Source organism: Eriocheir sinensis, chromosome 53 (genome assembly GCF_024679095.1).
Source record: "Eriocheir sinensis breed Jianghai 21 chromosome 53, ASM2467909v1, whole genome shotgun sequence".
In the NCBI taxonomy this organism is placed as follows: Eukaryota; Metazoa; Arthropoda; class Malacostraca; order Decapoda; family Varunidae; genus Eriocheir; species Eriocheir sinensis.
In genome coordinates, this window is record NC_066561.1 from 4,977,825 (window position 1) to 4,993,293 (window position 15,469).

The window sequence follows — 15,469 nt, forward strand, 5'->3', positions numbered from 1 at the left end:
TGCATCCAAAAGATCCAGTACATAGTTGGGGAGGATACCAGTGGCCAGCATAATGACACTCACCACAGGACCAGGAAACACTGCCTCCTGCGAAGTGCTCAGAAAAAAAAACCAACACGGCCGATTATATCCACTACCTCAGCACCCACAATTTCAGAACCAAAAGGTGTGTGGCTGTTAACTAGCACAATGAGGCGGTTCTGATACATACGCCATGTGCTCGTCATCACCAACAACAGAACGGATATAATGACGCTAAAGGAGGGATTGAACAGAGTGCACTAGAAAATCCAGTATACAGTAGAGAAGGAAACCAGTGGCCAGCACCAATTGCCTGACACTCACCACAGGACCAGGAAACACTGCCTCCTGTACAGTGCTCGGAAAACCAACCAACACGGCCGATTATATCCACTACCTCAGCACCCACAATTTCAGAACCAGAAGGCATGTGGTGATCAGGTTCCACTTACACAGTCTATGTATCCCCAGTGACAGATTCATGAGTGGGGGAAGTATCACATCGAGGACACCTTCTCCATACTGGGGTGCTCTAAGGGTCCTCTGGGTGAGTTACAAGAGAGGGCAAAGGCAGCTATAGGCACCGTTGCCAGGTTATCGTACTCAGAGCATAGAATTTACCGGTTTCTGACGCCTAACTATTGCCAAGAAACATCAGGATCTAACTCTTTTAACGATAACTATAAATGGGTTTTGTTATTGGACCCCAGAAGACGGTTTTGGGGTAGGAAGTCGGGAAATATGAGCGGCTGAGTACGAGAATCTGGCAACATTGGCTATGGGAGAGAAAGACATGGAAAGGTAACAGACAATGGAAATACCTGATTGTCCCAGAGTCAGACTTGGCACAGGTTCTAGGGACAGCCTTACATCACGTGGCTCCCAAATAGTCTAGTTAGTCCGGGTGAACAGACGGAAAAGTAGCAAGGCAAAGACTGAGGACAGTGTTGTGTAGCAAATGCCATGCAGCAGGTATAAGTGTGGCTACTCAGGTGAGCCCAGCAGACCTGGATGTTAGGACGAAGGAACACAGGGTGGATGCAATGCAGCACTGCCAAACCAATGCCCAGGTGGACCACACTGACCAGAATGACAAGTTGCTGAAGTGGGACAGTGCAAAGGTGCTGGAGAGTGCCCTGCAAGGTGGCCTACACGGAAGAAAAACAAGTCAAGGAGGCCTTACACATTGCCACAAACTGCAACATCAACAAAAGGGCTGCTAATATATGGTAATACAGGCCTTGTCAGCTGCCCAGGTGTGTGCAGGCGCTGGTTTAACCCGGTAGCAGCAGGGATCATGTTTCTTAATGGTCCTTCTAAACAAGAAAAATGAGAAAAAATCATCACTCACACAAACCATTTCATAATATATATCAAAGCATTTGTGATCAGTTTACATATCATCTATTTTGAGGGGTTTATATCATGGCACAAATTTGGCCTGTCGTTGCTACACGGTAAAGCCACAAATTTGGCCTGTCACTGCTACCGGGTTAAGAATGATGCATCCTGACAGGAAAGCAAAAGTAACACCTCCGTGTCAGCCGCCGATAGATGGGCAAAGGGGCATGACCTGACCTTGTCTCTGAGCAGTGAGTGGGGTGTCTTATGAGACCTGTATACAGCAGGATGACACACCAGTCACCTCAGTTCCCTTAAAGAAGTAAAAGCAAAATGAGTCATTAATACGCTCATCTTATCGCCTCCATGTTTCCTTCCTCCTCCACCTGTTAAACTCTGGATCCGAAATAGATTTGGCCCCTTCTCTCATGTATCTTTGTATGTCAGTCCATTTATCCATCTGGTTTAGGAATGGTTTTATTAATGCACCAATATCGCTTCTACTTAACTAACGAGCTGCTCTTCTATGGTCAAATATGAATTCTACTAACCTTTAAACCTCCCAGCAATACATACAAAAGTGTGTAGAAATTGAAATAACTGAAAAAGGCCATTAAATGTGTATGGGAACCTGCTCAGAAACGTGCAGTGTAGTAGCCGACGGCGCCCTGCGGCGGGCAAGACCCACGGCTCACCACAGCTAAAATCCAATGGGCTCTCAACTACAGGGGAACTTTGCCCCCCCCCCCCCCCTGACCAGCCTTAGAGGCAACGTTGCCAGATTGTCTTACTCAGCCTTTTATATTTATTGACTTCTGACCCAAAAACTGTCTCGTGGACCCCAATAAGGAGATTCACTTATAATTATCATTAAAATAGTTAATTCCCAATGTTTCTTGCCAATAGTTAGGCGTCAGAAACCGGTAAATACTGTGGCCTGAGTACGACAATCTGGCAACGGTGCTTAGAGGCACTAAAGACGTGGATATGCATAAACCTAAGAGTTTTTCCACTTCTCAACCCCCGTCTCCACACTTCATCACATTGGGCAACCATTCTGCCTGCAGCCACGTGGGTTCCCACACACGTTTAAAAGCTATTTTCAGTTATTTTTTGTCTCTATACTCTTTGCAATGGATTTCTGGAAGGTTGAAGGTTAGTTGGCGTCACATTACCTGGCACAGAATTTTTTTTACGGAGGGACTCGCAGACTTGGTATCATTGCTTGGGTGATGGTGCGTGTCTGGGCTGCTCATTGGCCTGTAATCAACCAGCGGGCAGTGAATTCCCTTTGCATTAACGTAAGGTATCCCTCTAAGTCAGCACTGATGGTATAAAAAATGTAGTTATTCTTGCAATTCCTCTTCCTTACTGCCATTTATTACTTACAAATAATGGAAATACATCTCAGGATTAATAAGAGAAGGTACTTGCCTTGGGTCAGTCTTTACATCACAAGCCCGACTTAGTTGTGTCATTCAGATTTATCTTTAATAGTTTGACATTATTATTATTAACCCATTAGCAGCGACGGGCCAAATTTGTACCAAGATAAAGACCCCAAAAAAATAGATGATGCATAAACTGATCACAAATACGTTGATACATATTATAAAATGGTTTGCGTGAGTGATGATTTTTCTCATTATTCTCACTTAGAGGGACCTTTAAGAATATGGTTCCCTGCAGCTATTGGGTTAAATATGAATAAATTTTTATCAGTATAATCTGGTACCTTACAGCTCTAAAAGGGTTTTGGTAGGAATATAGTTTATGTGCTGCACGCTAGAACAAGTTAACAACAGGCCAAGGAGCAGTGCAGAGACCATCACCCACGCAACGTTGCCAAATTGTTGTTCTTACCCTCTATGTTTTCCGATTTCTGACCCAAAAGTGTCTCCTCCACTCCATGAAGTACATTTATTTATAGTTACCGTTGAAAGGTTTAATTATTAGTGTCTTTTTGCTATGGTTAAGTGCATGGTAAATACGACGGTGGATATGATAGTCTGGCACCCAAACAGTGATGCAAAGTCCGCAAGTCCCCCTCTAAAAAATACTGCATGCCATGTTATACTTGACACCAGCATATATGACAAAAGAAGAGCAATTGATAAAGTAGAAGATGAGCTATTGGAGGATTAGTAAAGCCGATCTTGACCCAAATGGATATATGGATTGAGAGAGAGAAGGATTTTTAACCTCTTCAATCTGGCGACATATCTCGACATAGTATTGTAATTAGTATACCCTAAAAGAAAGGCTTGTTGTGCTTTTCTGTGGTTTTTCATCTTCAGAAAATTGTTGTGAATACTAAGTCAGTTATATTATATTTGGGGGAGAGGAGAGGCAGGTGTTGTGTGGCTGTAATCATGACGTGGTGCAGAGGGGAGGCAAGTCTGTCCTTTCTCTCAGGTGAATCGTGTGTTAACCCCTTGACTGCGAATTTCCTACAAGAAGACATCACCAAGCTACAGGAATGGAACAAAAAGTGGCTGCTACAATTCAATGAAGAAAAATATATATAGTCCTGCATTTGGGAGTGGATATCCAGCATACCAATACCACATGGGAAACACTCCACTATCAACCACAGAGGCAGAGAAAGACCTGGGACTATATTTTACCAGGCTACCAGTGAAGACAAAATCCGTGCCAATCACAGCGGACGGGTTAATGATCAGTATTTGACAGAGATGGAGTCTTATCTCACCTCTGCACCACGTCATGTCCCTTCTCTAAAACAAATTAAACGGACTTCTGCCTTAACTGATTCATTATTCACAACAATTTTCTGAAGGTGACATACAACAGAAAACAGATACAATCCTGTTTTCTTTTATGCCACTGGATTGAACAGGTTAAGCTGAGGCATCTTGAGAGAGAGAGAGAGAGAGAGAGAGAGAGAGAGAGAGAGAGAGAGAGAGAGAGAGAGAGAGAGAGAGAGAGGAGTGGGGGGGGAAGAAATAATGACTAACAACGAAAAGAAAAAAAATAATGAGAGAGAGAGAGAGAGGGTGGTTAAAAGAGGATGCAACCAGACACCAATCTTAATTCACTTGTGCAAGTTTTCACTGGGCCCCTGAACTTGCTAAAAATTGCTCCACCCTACTGATGAGGAGCAGCTGTGTTAATCTCTATTTTAAGCAACAGGTAGTTACTGTAATTTAATCTCCAACTTTTCCTCGAATCTTTAATTTTGGCAATGGCTAGTTTTATGACTCGTATCCAGTGATGGGATTCAGCTGGTTCGCACCGGTTTGCAAGAATCTGTTCCTGGAATTTCTTTAATCCCGAGAACCGGCTGTTACTGTGAGCTTAAATCAGGGGTTCTCAATTTTTCCCCATGAACACCTTTTACTTATAACTTATTTTGGAGAACCTGTTCTTAAAAAATTTGAATCCCATCACTGCTCATATCTCTAATTTTCCAGACTAGTTTTTCCCAAGAGCAAATTGGACTGGCGAGCAAACTGGCAAACAAAATTAATACGACGGAACACCACAAACTAATTCTCTCACCTCGTCATGCAGGTCAAGTGGATCCTGTGCCCTGGTAACCTTGCTGGCCCGCTGCACGCCAAGACCTCGCTTTCTGATGCTGGGGTCATATTTTCATTCTCAAACGTTTCGGTGCCTAAGCGCACACACATTTGACAAGGCTTTCATCAGGGTTGTAGGCTTTTCCAGGGGTAGTTTTATGGCCATGATGGTAGTTTGATCATTCTTCTGTGCCATGAAAGAAAGAAAACACTCATCAGACTTCGCTTAATGATGCTGGGGTCATATTTCCATTCTCAAATGTTTCAGCACCTAAGCACACACACAATTGACAAGGCTTTCGTTAGGGTTGTAGGCGTTTCCAGGGGTAGTTTTGTGGCCCTAATGGTAGTTTGATCATTCTTCTGTGCCATGAAAGTAAGAAAACACTCATCAGACTTCGCTTAATCTACTACTGTTGCGTCTCCTTCTCTTCCTATCTTCTTTATCCTTCACCTCTAATGCAAACATCTACTACTATGCCCCTCCTTCTCCTCTTCCTATCTTCTTTGTCCTTCACCACTTATGCAAACTTCTACAACTACTGCTGCTTAATCTCCTTTTTGGTCTTTGAAAATAGTTGCTCTGAGAGGCGGATGAGTCTGAGAATACTGACCCTGTTCTCTTGCAGGTGTTGAAGCCTCAGACATTCCATCTTCATCTATTCTCCGACGCTGTTTGTTCATCATCATCTACCTTCCTGCATTCATTCTCTGCTTCTTCATCATCTACTTTCCAGCATCCTCATTGTTCTGCTGCCGTTCTCTCCCAGGTGTTGAGGCCTCCGACATTCCATCTTCATCTATTTTCCGATGTTCTTGTTCATCATCATCTACCTTCCTGCATTCATTCTGTGCTTCTTCATCATCTATTTTTCAGCATCCTCATTCTCTCGCAGGTGTCAAGGCCTTGGACGTTCCATCTTCGTCTATTTTCCGTTATTTGTTCTTCATCATCTACTGTCCAGCATCCTCATTGTTCCGCTGCTGTTCTCTCGCAGGTGTTGAGGCCTTGGACATTCCATCTTCATCGTCTACTTTCCTGCGTTCTTTGTGGTTCCTCTGCATCTACCTTCCTGTGTTCTCTGTGCAGGGGTTGTCTTCATCCAGGTGGTCGGTGTATGATCTGGAAAATAACCAGAATTACTATAATTTATACCATTTTGCCCTGACAACTGAGGGGCTGACAAAAATCACTTTCTAGTACTTGACATTCCCAAACAATGGATATGTATTTTCCTGTATGGTTGCTAATAAAAAATGTAGGTGATCATTTTCGTTGTTTTATTTATTGGTAAACGAGAGAAAATAAATGAGTGATGCAAGGTTCTCCTCTTTAAAAATGTTTCTTGCATGAAAACCCTGTGAAATAAAAACCCTGTGAAATCAAAACCCTGTGAAATCAAAACCCTGCGAAATCAAAACAAAACAAAACCACACAACATTAACAGCAACACACTTACCTCATGTATTACCAAGGACACGAACACAACGTACGCAACACACCTCATGTATTACCAAAGACACGAACTGCCGCTGCCCACAATAAGAGTCACACCTGGCCTTCCCTCGGTCGTCCCAGCCCCAGGTGACCGCCAACACCTGCAAAGTTTTCCTGGTTTAGTGTCTTTCTTAATGTACAGGCACGGAGGAAATGGTGTAAGGGTGAGGTGGTGTGGTGCGATTGTGGACTGAGGAAATTCTGTATTGTATAATCTGTCTATACAAGTGAATCTGGAATACTGTTTGTTAAAAGTGGACTGAAAAGTTTCGTTTAGTCGGCGCAACATCTGTGGTCATATGCCGGAGAGAGACAAGGGGAAGGAATTATAGGAGAAGGGACACAACCCCCGATTAATACCTGGTACCCATTCACTGCTGGGTGGACAGGGGCGTAGGGTATCGGAAAAGCCGCCCAAATTTTTCCACTCGGTTGTGAGCCGAGTGTGCTAACCACTGCACCACGAAGCCCCCTAAAAGTGGACAGAATAAGGTGTGTGTAGGTACTTTGCCATATAATTAACAGGGGAAGGATAATAATCTCGAATCATATATATTTGTTAAAAAGGTGGATTAAAGGTGTATATACTTGGGTGTATGATAAAGAAATATACTCACAAATACATATAAATACATCAAAGTAAACTAGCCAATGAATATAGAAATAGTGCATAAAAAGTAAATTTAGTGAGACGGTAAAGAAGGTAAAAGAATAGGCTATACGTAAATATGATAAGAATTAAAATAAGATTATGGACAATATGACATAAACGAACAAGTAGAGATAATTATGATGAGCAAGATATGTAAGCAAGTACGAAAATAAGCTAAAAATAACGATCACATGATCATGAGTAAGATGAGAAGGAGCATAGAGAAACTAATATAAATACTGATCACAAGAGAATGAATAGAAGGATAATAAATGAACTAGTAATAATGAACAAAAGATAATGAATAGAAGAATAAATCAACGAATACGAATGACCACGAGATAATGAATAGGAGAAGGAGCATAAACAAACCAAAAACACTGACCACAAGAGAATAGAAGGAATATAAAGAAACTGATAAGAACGAGCACAAGATTATAAGTAAAAGAAGAAGCAAACGAAACGACTAATTAGTGTCACAAGATAATAAGAAGGAGCATAAGAAAAGAATAATAATGAACACGAGATAATGAGTAGAAGGCAAATATAATGACCACAATATGACAATTAAGTAGAATGAAAAGCAACTCAGCAGAAACACCAAACCTTCCCTTCTGCCTCTCCTCCCCTTTTCTATTCTCCAATTAAAACGTTAAATAAATATGTTCGTTCCGCCTAAGCTCCATTAAGACATCATAAACCAACTCTTCCCCCCCCCCTCTCTCTCTCTCTCTCTCTCTCTCTCTCTCTCTCTCTCTCTCTCTCTCTCTGTGTTAGAATGCAAACAAATAAATAACTTAACTAGATAAATAAAAATAAAAACATTCTGGGTTGCTCAAGTGAGAAAATGCAGTCTAAACTTCCCTCCACTTCCCCAGAGAGAGAGAGAGAGAGAGAGAGAGAGAGAGAGAGAGAGAAACTGCATGCTCTCAATTTCCCGAGTAAAAAGTTGTAATACAGGTTATTTTCGTGTATCGCTCTCCCGTACGGTAACTGGTTTGGTGATGTTTAGAGATGCTTCTCATATTTCTATTTTTTTTTATTTCCTTTTTTTTATACTGTCGCCTGTGTTGTGTTTTTACTATTGAGTTTTTTTTCAGATTTCGTGATTGTTTCATTTATGCTGAATTTCAAGGAGAGAGAGAGAGAGAGAGAGAGAGAGAGAGAGAGAGAGAGAGAGAGAGAGAGAGAGAGAGAGAGAGAGAGTTGCTTCAGAGGAAATCTTCGTAACCCAAGAAAAACATTACGATTGCAACACACACACACAAACACACACACACACAAACACACACAACGCAGAACACTTATTATGCGTATTAAACCACTCTTGACCTTCCTCTCTAATGATGTGTGTGTGTGTGTGTGAAGCGGTTGGCAACAGAAATTAATAGCTTCAGAGGTGGGGGAGGAACACACACACACACACACACACACACACACACACACACACACTCATTTTACGTAATAACCAATCATTCTCAAGCGCATACAGACAGACTAATCGTTCTATCATCCCTTTCTCAATCCCCTTTGGCAATGGCTTTGGCAATGGTCCTGTATCATTCATTAAAATCTTACCCTCTTGTTATTCAGCAGGCACCATTATTAATACAGCCAATATCTAAAAGGGTTTGTCATGGCGCAGATGTAGGTATTAATAAGTTAGGAGCCTTGAGATCAGGCAGGAGAATGCATACCAAACCCAACCCTAACCTAGCCTAGTCTACTTCAAGACAACCCTAACCGAACCTATCCTAGCCTACTTCAAGACAGCCCTAACCTAGCCTAGCCTACTTCAAGACAACCCTAACCTAACCTAGCCTACTTCAAGACAACCCTAACTAAACCTAGTCTAACCTACTTCAAGACAACCCTAACCTAACCTAGCCTAACCTACTTCAAGACAACCCTAACCTAGCCTAACCTACTTCAAGACAACCCTAACCTAGCCTAGCCTACTTCAAGACAACCCTAACCTAGCCTAGCCTACTTCAAGACAACCCTAACCTAACCTAGCCTAACCTACTTCAAGACAACCCTAACCTAACCTAGCCTACTTCAAGACAACCCTAACCTAACCTAGCCTACTTCAAGACAACCCTAACCTAGCCTAGCCTACTTCAAGACAACCCTAACCTAGCCTAGCCTACTTCAAGACAACCCTAACCTAGCCTAGCCTACTTCAAGACAACCCTAACCAAACCTAGCCTAGCCTACTTCAAGACAACCCTAACCTAGCCTAGCCTAGCCTACTTCAAGACAACCCTAACCTAGCCTAGCCTACTTCAAGACAACCCTAACCAAACCTAGCCTAGCCTACTTCAAGACAACCCTAACCTAGCCTAGCCTACTTCAAGACAACCCTAACCAAACCTAGCCTAGCCTACTTCAAGACAACCCTAACCTATCCTAGCCTACTTCGACAGCCCTAACCTAGCCTAGCCTACTTCAAGACAGCCCTAACCTAGCCTAGCCTACTTCAAGACAACCCTAACCTAACCTAGCCTACTTCAAGACAACCCTAACCTAGCCTAGCCTACTTCAAGACAACCCTAACCTATCCTAGCCTACTTCAAGACAGCCCTAACCTAGCCTAGCCTACTTCAAGACAGCCCTAACCTAGCCTAGCCTACTTCAAGACAACCCTAACCTAACCTAGCCTACTTCAAGACAACCCTAACCAAACCTAGTCTAACCTACTTCAAGACAACCCTAACCGAACCTATCCTAGCCTACTTCAAGACAACCCTAACCTAACCTAGCCTACTTCAAGACAACCCTAACCAAACCTAGCCTAGCCTACTTCAAGACAACCCTAACCTAACCTAGCCAAGACTACTTCAAGACAACCCTAACCTAGCCTAGCCCAGCCTACTTCAAGACAACTCTAACCTAACCTAGCCTAGCCTACTTCAAGACAACCCTAACCTAGCCTAGCCTAACCTACTTCAAGACAACCCTAACCTAACCTAGTCTACTTCAAGACAATCTTAACCTAACCTAGCCTACTTCAAGACAACCCTAACCTAACCTAGCCTAGCCTACTTCTAGACAACCCTAACCTAGCCTAGCCTACTTCAAGACAACCTTAACCTAACCTAGCCTAGCCTACTTCTAGACAACCCTAACCTAACCTAGCCTAGCCAACTTAAACTAACCTAACCTAGCCTACTTCAAGACAACCCTAACCTAACCTAGCCTAGCCTACTTCAAGACAACCCTAACCGAACCTATCCTAGCCTACTTAAACTAACCTAGCCTAGCCTACTTCAATACAACCCTAACCTAACCTAACCTAGCCTACTTAAAGACGTCACTTATAAGATTGGGTAAGAAGAGGAAATGCGTTATGGAGAAGGTATACAGCTGGGAGAGAAGGAAGGAAAGACAGCAGAAGTGTATAGAAAAATGCATGATTCAAAGTCCCATGTATTTCCTGTTTATTTAATCAAGGATGTAGTAAGGAAGGGAAGTGGGTTAGTGAAGAAGGAACAGATGGGGAAGAAGGAAAGAATGTAGGAGTGTGTATAGCTGTATGGCGTAGGTTCGTTACTTCATATCTCCCCTCACCCCCTTCTTTTTTTAATTTAGGGTATGGTGAGAAGGGGAGGAGGGATAGTGGAGGAGGAGTAAGTGGAGGGGGAAGAAAAATAATTGTCGTTGAGTCCATCCACCCCCAGCGAGCCCTGTAACCCTTCTGTGACCCTCTCCCCCTCTCCTTCCTTCCCATTACCCATCACTCTCCTTTACCCTCATTTTTCTTTTTATCTCCTTTATCGGCACTATTTCCCCTATCCTTCTCCCCTTCATCCTTTCTTTAACCCTCTCCCCCTCATTTCCTTCCCTTTACACCTCTCCCTTACTCTTCCTTCCTATCTAACACCCATCTCACTTCTTTTACAGCCCAATTTTTTACGCTCTCCCCTTTTTTATAGATGTCTTTTCCTGGTTCTCTTATCCCTTTCCCTGTCCTTTTTCGTACATGTCTTTCACTTCTTTCCTCCTCTCTATTCCATTTCCCATTTTTTTACAGATGTCTTATTTCTTTCCCCTTTCCTTTCTCTCCCTTTTTATAGATGTCTTTTCCTAGTTCTCTTATCCCTTTCCTTTTTCGTACATGTCTTTCACTTCTTTCCTCGTCTCTATTCCATTTCCCATTTTTTTACAGATGTCTTATTTCTTTCCCCTTTCCTTTCTCTCCCTTTTTATAGATGTCTTTTCCTAGTTCTCTTCTCCCTTTCCTTTTTCGTACATGTCTTTCACTTCTTTCCTCCTCTCTATTCCATTTCCCATTTTTTTTACAATGTCATATTTCTTTCCCCTTTCCTTTAGTCGCTTAATATATTCTAACGATGAGCTATGGCAATATATCTGTCTGTCAACCCCCGATCATACTGTCAGGCAATGGTATGCAACAGTCAACCCTATGTTACTATATAAGCATCGTGTATATATATAGTGAGATACGTGAAATGTAAAGTGCAATTGTTGATCAGTTTCGTATTACTAAGTTTGGGTGAAAATAAACACAATGGCAGAAAAACAACTATCAATACTTTTCTTTTTTCCTCTTATAGCATGAAAAGGTAAAAACTACAGACTTTTGACCCATTCGCCTGTTTGATGCAATGACCTTTAGGCCCACCGAGAGAAAGAAAATGGTCTGTGTCGACACTGGGAAAGAATAATATTGTATACCCTCCACGATATCCTGTTTTCTGACCTATGGCAATGTTTCTAATCTCTCTCTCTCTCTCTCTCTCTCTCTCTCTCTCTCTCTCTCTCTCTCTGTTCTTATTTCTTGTTCATTTTCTTTCTGTTACCTGTTTATTTTTTTCCTTTCATTTCCTTTTTCCTCTCTCTCTCTCTCTCTCTCTCTCTCTCTCTCTCTCTCTCTCTCTCTCTCTCCATCCGACCATACCCTTCTCTCAACCCTTATAATAATCATGAAAACAACACTAATTTTTTAGCTCTCTCTCTCTCTCTCTCTCTCTCTCTCTCTCTCTCTCTCTCTCAAACCGACCATACCCTTCTCTCAACCCTTATAATTATCATGAAAACTCCACTAATTTTTTTTAACTCTCTCTCTCTCTCTCTCTCTCTCTCTCTCTCTCTCTCTCTCTCTCTCTCTCTCTCTCTCCATCCGACCATACCCTTCTCTCAACCCTTATAATTATCATGAAAACCTCACTGATTTTTTTTTTTTTTTACCCGCTCGCCCGTTTGACCCAATGACCTTGAGTCCCACAGGAAAATTGTTTGTGGCGTCATTGGAAAAAAAATATATAGTATACTTACCTATTGTAATTTTAGTTAATGACTCCAACAGAAGCTCGTCAGAGGGCCCTCACATCCGCTGGAGAAAGAAAAATAATAATAAGAAAACTACTACTACTACTAATAATAATAATAATAATAATAATAATAATAATAATAATAGTAATAATAATAACTGAATAACGGGTAAATAAAGGTAATAAAGCTAGATAATTGGATAAACTGTAACTATTATATGAGAGAAGTATGAAGGAGAAAAATGAGATAAAGAAAGATTAGAAGATTACAATAAATTCGATAAAAGGGAGAAGACGAAGAGACGAAGAAGAGGGAGGGGAAGAGGAATATAAATAAATAAGATGCAAGAAAATTAAGAAAGGGGGAAGAAGAAGAAATAAAGGATAAAGCAAGGAAGAACAAGAAGAAACGATGATGAAAATGTAAATAGAAATGAAGAAAAAGAAACACAACGGTAACCCTGAGAGAGAGAGAGAGAGAGAGAGAGAGAGAGAGAGAGAGAGAGAGAGAGAGACACGCGGGTTTGTTTATCATGGAGACGTGGCAACACTGCGCGGCCCCGAGTCACAGAGTTCGTCGTGGAAGTTTCCATTGAACAACCCCCCGCCCCCCTCTTCTCTCTCTCTCTCTCTCTCTCTCTCTCTCTCTCTCTCTTCTGGCTTCTTTACTCTCCTTCCCTCCTCTTTATCATCTCTCTCATTATCTATTTTTTCTCATCCATCTCTCTCTCTCTCTTTAAAAACGTCCTCTGCTCCCTCCTCTCTCCCTCCTTATATATTTATGTCTCACTCTCCTGCCTGACCTTCCCCAAGCTCTCTCTCTCACCCCTTCTGTAACCCTCTCTCCCTCTCCTTCCTTCCCCTTTACGCTCATTTTTCTTGTCATATCCTTTATCGGCACTCCTTCCCCTATCCTTCTCCCCTTCATCCTTTCTTTAACCCTCTCTCCCTCATGTCCTTCCCTTCTTTACATCTCTCCCATACTCTTCCTCCTCTCCATTATTTTCCTTCCTTTATCTGCCCTTATTTTTCTTCCCTTCATCCCTTCTTCAACCCTCTCTCCCTCCTTCCCTTCCACTGCCTCTCTCTCCCTCTTTCCTTCTTCCTCCCTCCTCTCCATCATTTTCCTTCCCTTATCTTCTTTATCTGCATTTTCTGTGATAACGGTATACCGTGGTTTTGACCTAGTTTTGCCTACACAGGGAGACAGGGGAACTTGACAGGGGAGGAAGTTGGGAAGGAAGGGGAGGAAGCTAGAGACGGGAGGAAATGGGAGAGGGTGAGAAGGAAGGGGAGCAAAGGAGGAGAAAGAAGTGGTGAGGGGAGATATGAGGAAATGGAAGTGTATGAAAGGGAGGGATTGAGGAGAGTGGGGTGGGGAGATGGGGAGGAAGTGAATGGGGGTGATTACAGTAAGGAGATGAAGGGGAGGATGAAGTGAAGGTGGGGAGATTATGAAAGTAGATGCAAGAGGATAAGGGATGGGGAGAAGAGGAAAAGGTAGAGATGGGGAGTTGGGATGGAAGTAGATGGGGGGGATTATAATGAGGAAGAGGAAGGAAGGAAGGGGGAGATAAAAGTGGGAGGTAGGGAGAAAGCGGACATGGGGAGCTAAGGGGTGTTACTTGGGAGGGAGGAGAGCAGGGGTGGGGAGGAAAGGCAATGATGGGGAGAAGGGAAGGGGTTGGGGGTGGGGGTGATAAGATGGGGAGGAGGGGGAAGGCGTGTTACTATGTGGATATGCTTTTAACACCTCAATCTTTTATGTTGTGTTTATTACCTCCCTTCCCTCTTCGTTCCTCCTCTTCTCCTCCGTCTTCCCTTCTCTTTCTCCTCCTCCCCTTCCCTTCCTCCCCCTCTCCTCCTCCTTCCCCTTCCCTTCGTCTCCCCCTCTCTCTCTCTCTCTTCCTCCTTTTCCCCTTCCTTTACTCCCCCTCTCCCTCTTCCTCCTCTTCCCCAGTTCTCCCCAAACCCCTCCCCTTCTTTCTCTTCCCTCCTCCTCTCCGACCCCGTCATTCCTCCCACTATGCCCCCTCCTCCTCCTCCTCTTCCCCTTCCTCCACCTCCTCTTCCCCATCCCTTCCCTTCCCTTCCCCTCCTCCTCCTCCTCCTCCTCCTCCTCCCCCTCCCTCCTTGACCCCCTGAAGCAAGAACGCAGGAAGTTTTTTTTCTTTTTTTTCTATTGGTGATGACTATTGATCTCTTGACAACGGAAGCGGCGCTTGTGTGAAGAGGTTGTTGAACTGGCGGGCAAACATTCTCTTAGGTCGACGGAGAACTTTTGCAAACTAGAACAGCGAAGGAATGTTTCTCTTTCCATAACAACGAAAGGGGAAAAGAAAATGACTACAAACACCAGAGGGACAGGAAAAAAAAGCTTTCTGAAGTCGATGGTGTAAAATAAACGAGGAAAATAATTAAAAAAAACAACGGAAGAATGCTTTTGACAGGTATTGATTCTCTTGACAATGAATCCATAATAACGAAATGAAAAACTACAAACATCAGAGGAAAAATATCTATTTGAAGTTGATGATATAAAAGAAAAACGAATAAAGAGAAAGATAAGAGAAAAAAAGAATAAGGGGGATATTCCTAAGGCTTTGTTGGTAAGAGAACCGGGTAGGACACGTAGTAATGGGTTTAAACTGGATAAATTCAGATTCAACAGGAACATAGGCAAAAATTGGTTTACTAACAGAGTGGTGGATGAGTGGAATAGGCATAGCAGTCATGTGGTGAGTGCCAATACAAGTGTCACATTAAAAAAATAGATTAGATAAATTCATGGACAGCGATATTAGGTGGGGTTAGATACACGGGAGCTGAGGTTCAAAGGAGCTGCTTGAAGACTCCTACGTTCATATGTTCTTATGTTGTAAAATAGCGATTATCTTGGGAAAACACTAAACCCACAACAAATGATATGCAGAGGAACTACAAACATCAGATCTATGTATAGAAAAAAAAAAAAAAAGCTTATATAAAGAGGGAAATGGAGAGTGCTTGATAAGGAATGAGGGAACAGGAGGAGGAAGAGGAGGAAGAAGATAGGTGGGGAGGTGAGGTGGAAGCAGGTGGGAGTGATTATAGATGGGAGGGGAAGGGGAGAAAGTGATGG

The 15,469-nt window shown here is 42.7% G+C and overlaps 1 long non-coding RNA gene across 4 annotated transcripts in view; it reads right to left on the reverse strand.

Moving 5' to 3' along the window:
* Nucleotides 1-15,469, reverse strand: part of LOC126983236 (uncharacterized) — a 36,153-nt gene that overhangs the window by 2,655 nt on the left and 18,029 nt on the right. The window contains exons 2-5 of one of the 4 annotated variants that reach the window (XR_007735701.1): nucleotides 12,353-12,410; nucleotides 6,408-6,503; nucleotides 5,519-6,027; nucleotides 4,885-5,267 (exon numbers count right to left, since the gene is read on the reverse strand). This is a non-coding gene — a long non-coding RNA (uncharacterized LOC126983236). Of the gene's footprint in view, nucleotides 1-526; nucleotides 1,338-4,884; nucleotides 6,028-6,407; nucleotides 6,504-12,352; nucleotides 12,411-15,469 lie in introns of those variants that run through there. The other 3 variants (XR_007735700.1, XR_007735702.1, XR_007735698.1) reach the window with 3 other exon arrangements.